The sequence below is a fragment of the Chionomys nivalis genome, chromosome 1, assembly GCF_950005125.1.
Source record: "Chionomys nivalis chromosome 1, mChiNiv1.1, whole genome shotgun sequence".
NCBI lineage: Eukaryota > Metazoa > Chordata > Mammalia > Rodentia > Cricetidae > Chionomys > Chionomys nivalis.
In genome coordinates, this window is record NC_080086.1 from 62,943,171 (window position 1) to 62,949,973 (window position 6,803).

The following is a 6,803-nucleotide window of genomic DNA, read 5'->3' on the forward strand; positions in this document are numbered from 1 at the left end:
CAGGGATTCTCTGTATAACAGTTCTGGCTGTCCTGAAACTTGCTTTGTAGACCAGCCTTGCCCTGAACTCAAGAGATCCACTTACCTCTGCCTCTTGTGTGCGTCCTATCACAGTCCAATAGCCTGTATCTTACTCTAGAAAAGGATTTTAGAAAATGTTGATTGACCTGTGCATTCTTACAATACTTTAGAAGTTCTTTCCCCCGAGGAATAAATACCCTTAAGAGCTCTGTGGGGGAGGGTGGTTGAAGAGGTTACCCCACAGATAAGAGCACAGACTCTCTCCCAGAGGACCTAGTTTGTTTCCCAGCACTCACATGGCATCTCACAGCCATCTGTAACACTAGGTTCCAGGGAATCTGATGCCCTCTGTCCTCCAAAGGCATTGTACATACTGACATCCATTCAGGCAAAACACCCACCCATAAAACAATCTGGATGTGTGCTGTGTGCATTTAGTTACAGAACTCTGGAAGCAGAGGAGGTGAGATGAGTTTGAGGCTATCTTGGACTAAGTTTCAGGAACAACCAGGGCTACATAGTAAAACTTAGAAGAGGAGGCCACTAAGCTGTTTAACAGCACTTGTTCTTCGAGGACCAACCAGCATTTGGAGTTCTGGTTCCAGCACCAACATGACAAGTCAATCACCTGTAATTCCAGTTTCAGAGGATCATAATGCACCCTTGGCTGGCTTGGCACTGGGCACCCACTGGTGTTACGTACTAACATGCTACATAGCCTGATGACTGCCTACCCCAGCATTTGGGAGGCAGAAGTTGATGGTTAGCTTGGCCTACATTGAAAGGCCGTGTCTTAAAGATGAAAAAGGTGAGATGGCTCAGGAAGGAAAGGCTTCTGATCTGAGTTTGAACCCCGAAAGAGAACTGGTCACTGTAAATTGTCCCTCTGATCCACCTACATGCTTCATTGGTTGTAGCGACGGGAGTTCATTGTAGAGAGCTGCGTGGAGTCTTGATGGTGCTGGCTCCCGCCCTCCGCAATCCCGAAAGCGAGTGCTCTCTGTGATAATCAACTAATAGCAACTAGGCCTGACTTATGCTGTTATCACGCAATGATTGTCAGCTGCTTGCATATGCGTGGACCTATGGGCAGTGCCCACCTGGCAATCTGGGGTTGGCGGCCCAGGCCTACTTAAGGGCTGGGAGAGGTTTGCCCAGAGAGAGATGATGGAGGAATTACTTTCATTTAATAAAGAAACTGCCTTGGCCCATTTATAGGCCAGCCCTTAGGTGGGTGGAGTAAACAGACAGAATGCTGGGAGAAAGAAGCCGAGTGAGGAGTCGCCATGATTCTCCCACTCCAGACAGACGCAGGTTAAGATCTTCCCTGGTAAGCCAGCTCATGGTGCTACACGGAATATTAGAAATGGGTTAGATCAATATGTAAGAGCTAGCCAATAAGAGGCCGGAACTAATGGGCCAGACAGTGTTTAAAAGAATACAATTTCCGTGTAATTATTTGGGGGCATAAGCTAGCCATGCGGGCGGCCGGGTGCCGGGGTCGCAGCCCCGCCGCTCTTATTACAACAGAGAGAGAGAGAGAGAACGCATTGTCAAAAGGTCCTGAATAAACTGCAGCAGGAAGAGCTCCGGTGTTGCGTCCTTCTTGCTGGCCGAGGTGGGCGTGACAGTATATAACGGTTCCATACAAAGCACAAAACACTTCATTTTCTGATGTGCAATGCAGCATTGCAAGAGATTTTCTTTGACCAGTATAATTAATTGTTGGACTATTTGGTTACAAGGTGAACATCAGAAATTTGAGGTTAAAAGTTGAGTGCCCAGCCGGGCGGTGGTGGCGCACGCCTTTAATCCCAGCACTTGGGAGGCAGAGGCAGGCGGATCTCTGAGATTTTGAGACCAGCCTGGTCTACAAGAGCTAGTTCAGGACAGGCTCCAAAACCACAGAGAAACCCTGTCTTGAAAAAGCAAAAAAAAAAAAAAAAGTTGAGTGCCCACTGTTTCAGAAGTGAGAAATTGCATAAAATGTTGTGGTACTAGAAAAGTATAAAATCACCTTGGGGTGTGTGTATAAGGGGTATATGAACCAATTCAATGTCATGATTAGACTTGTGATCCATGCCCTGAGATAGTATGTCCATACATTTCAAAGACCAAAGTATTTCGTGATCCCAAACACCAGATATGGGAGTTACTCATGCAGCCAAGGTGATGGTGCATGCCTTTAAACCCATCACTCAGGAGGCAGAGGTAAGTGGGGTCTCTGAGGCCTACAGGGAGTTCCAGGGCTGTTACACAAACCCTTTCTCAACAAAACAAAAAACACCATAACTTATGCTGTAAATTTCGGTTTGGGAAACATTGCCCACGAATGATCTGTTTGCAAAGTTGGTTAAAGTATTAGAAGTAAAACCTGATGTGCTGAAGAAGAGCTAAATGCATGTGTTAGTGACTTCTTAGGGAGATAGCTTCATGCTGAGTATGGCACCAGGGACATGTCAAAAGAAATAATTGCACATAAGTCTAGCTCGGTGAACCATGGATTTATTACAGGCACTTACGTGACTCAACAGCTTCTGCATCACTGAAAAGTCCACCCTAGCATGTGTTACGACAAACACATCAAGTAGCTCCCTGTACAACTTAACAGGTAGCCTGGCGTGGGTGTCTACTCCAGCAATTTTTACAGCTTTGGGAAACGAGGCCTTGAGAAGATTGTAACTTGCTGAGTTTTTAAGCCTTATTTCTTTGTCTGAGTTCTAGGAGCCTCCTTTAGGAGGTAATGTTTTCAATAAGGAAGTAGCTTTATGACAACGTATTCTGCTTCTAGTTTTTCAGCATTTGACGGAGTGGTTGGCTAAAAGATTGGTAGGTCTAAATTTCTATGGTTTTTAAGTTACAAGTATATGATTTTCTATATCATTTTGAATACATTGCTTTTGCAATGTCTTAGTATCAGGTGAACAGTGTGCATATAGAAGGGGTCCCAACTGCTGTTACTCATAAAATACTTGTTCTACAAATCAGCCCAATCTTCCAAGTGCTGTGCCTATATGAGTTCAAAGCAAAGATCCTATCATGAGTAGTTGCTAGTATGAACCACTTATTGAAGTTGGAAATTCAAACACTTGGGTTAAATAAATGTTCAAGAGTAGGTTTTGAGCCATCAATATTTTACAGGTTTCCAGATGGTTCTAATATGCTACCAGATTGAAAACCACTAGCTTAGATGACTACAGACAGGTATTACTGTCGGAATAGGAATTTCAGAGCAGCTACAATGCTAAGTCTCTTAATTACTGTGGTTTCAGGTTTTTGTTACTTTGCATGTCTTATAAAGAATTGGCCCAACTACAAAGTTGTTGCTCATAATTAATAAAATAACTATCTGATGGTAAGGTCCATGGTATAGTACTTCAATCTTTCAGTCTATGTTTATACTAATTGGCTCAGAAAAAGATTTATGAATGAGGCATATTGACGTACCACTTACAAGTCAGCCACATGTGATCACTGGAGCTCTTGGGGGAACTCTTCTGGTCAAGAATTGATTAGAGTTTGATGTTCAGTACTATATATTTCTGGCTGATTTAGGGACAATCCTATTTAGGGATATATTAAATATTTTGTATAGTACTTCAATACAAAATTAGATACACGGGGGCTAAAGAGATGGCTCAGCAGTTGAGAGCACTGGCGGCTTGACCCTGCTTCCTGAGTGCTGATATGTGTGCTACCATATCCAGCAAAGATTTTATTACTTTGTATATGTCTGAGTGATTACCATATGTATAGCTGCTGAGGCCACAAGAGCATGTTGGATACCATGGTGCTGGACTTACAGGTGGTTGGAAGCTGCCCAGCATTCGTACTAGAAACTGAACTTGGAGGTTTTCTGGAAGAGTAGCACATACTCTTAACTGCTGAGCAATCTCTCCAGTCCCTTATGTTTTGTTAAATTTTCTTTATATGTGTATTGGTGTTTGCCTACTTGTATGTCTGTGCACCATGTGTGTGCCTGGTACCCACAGCGTCAGAAGAGGGTATTGAATCAGGAACTGGAGCCATGTAGGTGCTAGGAGCTGAACACAGAATTCAGGTCCTTTGAAAGTGCAGTCTTTTGGTGGGAAGTGGGAATTAAAGCAAGCTTTTAATTAGAACTTTATATACTGACCAAGATAAAATTTGGTCAGGATCACTCCATAGAAATGCTACAGGTGAGTTCACCTGAGGCACAAGTTGTTGGGGCTTGTATGTCCAAAACCCATAGGCCACTGTACTTTTCCATGAGGCTTTGTTATTTTCAAGAACTACAACTCCCAGCATTCCAGGAAGTTACCTGGTCCTTGGGCAGATGGGACTTAGAAGTTAATTTTTTTTTTTTTTTTTTTTTTTTGGTTTTTCGAGACAGGGTTTCTCTGTGGTTTTGGAGCCTGTCCTGGAACTAGCTCTTGTAGACCAGGCTGGTCTCGAACTCACAGAGATCCACCTGCCTCTGCCTCCCAAGTGCTGGGATTAAAGGCGTGTGCCACCACCGCCCGGCCTAGAAGTTAATTTAAGGCATAACATTTCTTAGTTGTATCTTGTATCTTGGGTCAAATCCTTAACTCTTTGATGGGTATCAGTTTACATTTAGATCTAATAACCATTAGCTTAATGGTACCCAAACAGGAATTATTGTATCAATGGTGTAAGAGCCAACAGTAATTATCAGAAGCAGAAGGGCCAAAGACCCTGTGATGGATAATATCTTTGTTCTGTATAAAGGATGCTGTATTGTATAGTATTGTAGACCTATTTGTTAATGAACATGCCTGTTGATAAGCCTGATCCCATTTTTCTGATATATCGATTGACATAGATAACCATTTTGTCCCCTAAGTCAGGGAATTTTCTTTTGTCTCAGCATTTCCAGCCTGTTAAGGGGAGCAGGGATGATGTACTCTCTTCTTTAATTCTGGCTGAAACTGGGGCATTGGTTGTCAGGGCCAGGAAAGTTGAAAGGCTAGTCAGTGACCAGGCAATGGGACATTTATCAGATGTATCTGGTTAGCTGATCCAGGTGAAGGGACAGCAGTCACCTCAGTTTTTAGCAAGTCTAGAACTCTGCAGCTTACAGTTTGCATGTGCTTCCCGAATAGTGACTGTCAGCAAAGTGGAAGTCAGAAGTTAAAATTCAGAAATTTAAAGAAAAACCTAGTATTTGGAAATTGCACCTTTGGCCTGTGACAGGTAGCTCCAAATCTTATGTGGAAGAGTAACCAGTGTTCTTAGTCACTGCTGAGACATCTCTCCAGTTCCTTAACTAAGTTTTAGAATCAGGTTAACAATGACAGAAATGTCTTGGACTAAAATAGCTGTGAAATAAGCAGTAATGTGTAGAAGGCATGGTGGTGGCCAGGTGGTGGCACACGCCTTTAATCCCAGCACCCAGGAGGCAGAGGCAGGTGGATCTTTGTGAGTTCGGGGTCAGCCTGGGCTACAGAGTGAGTTCCAGGACAGGCACCAAAGCTACAGAGAAACCTTGTCTTGGGGGTGACAAAAAAAGGCATGGTGGTGTGTGCCTGTAATCCCAGCAGCACTAGGAATTCAAGGCCATCCTTGGCTACAAATATTTCAGGCCATCCTGGACTACCCCAGACCTATCTCAAAACAAAACACAACAAAAACCTTATAAGCCTACACATGCCATGCCGGAGAGGTGGGAAACGGGTCTCATAAGTGAATATAGGCAGGGCTGTTTTCCCTCTGAAAACTCTAGAGAATAAATGTGTGTGGTGCTGGGTATTGAACCCAGGGTCTTGTGCATGCTGGATAGGCACTCCATCACTGAGTTACATCCTTGCCTTCTGCTTCTAGCTGCTGTCCACATCCTTGGCTTTTGCCATGTCAGCTCCCCTTTACTCACAAGATGACAAGTCTCCACCGAACTTTGGCTTCCCTGTTATGAGGGCCCTTCTGATTCCATGGAAACCACTAGAGAACATGGGATGGCGCCCATTTTTGAGTTCCTTAGTTATACCTACAAAACCTCTTTTGGTCTGTAAGGTAACAATTTTCAGGTCCTACCAGGCAGTGGTGGTGCACACCTTTAATCCCAGCACTTGGGAGGCAGAGGCAGGCAGATCTCTGTGAGTTTGAAGCCAGCCTGGTCTACAGAATGAGTTCCAAAACAGGCTCCAAAGCTACAGAGAAATCCTGCCTTGAAAAGCCAGACAAAACAAAACAAAAAGAACATAAAACAAAAACAAAATTAGGTCCCAGGGGATAAGGGTGTGGGCATCTTTAAGGGCTGTGTTTGGATGTTTTTGTTGTCATATCTCCAATAAATTCTGGAAAGAGGAAAGAACAGTATTTGATTCTCATAGAAGGGGTGAAACTTGGAAGTGTTCTTCCAGTCAATTCAATCTACTAAGTTTCCTACCGTGCTTCTGGTGTAGGTGACAAAGCAAGGCCTGAATGGATTGAATTGGCAAGAATAGATTGAGTTGTCCCAAATCAGGATTCTTCTTAAAAATTTTACTCTTTTTTTTTATTCAGTTGTTTTATGTATATGGGTGTGAATGTGGAGGCCAGAGGACAGTTTTTAGGAGGCAGTTCTCCTATCATGTGACTTTCAACATACAATGACAAGCAGCCACGTTTCTTTGAACTGTGAACTGGATGTGGTGCTGTACTTGGCAGTTCCTGCACTTGGGAGACTGAGGCAGTATTAGCATAGAGTTCAAAGTTGGTCTTGGATATAGGAAGACCTTGTCAAAAAACAAAACAAAAAACAAACAAACAAACAAAAAACCCAACAACAAACCAATCCAGAGGTA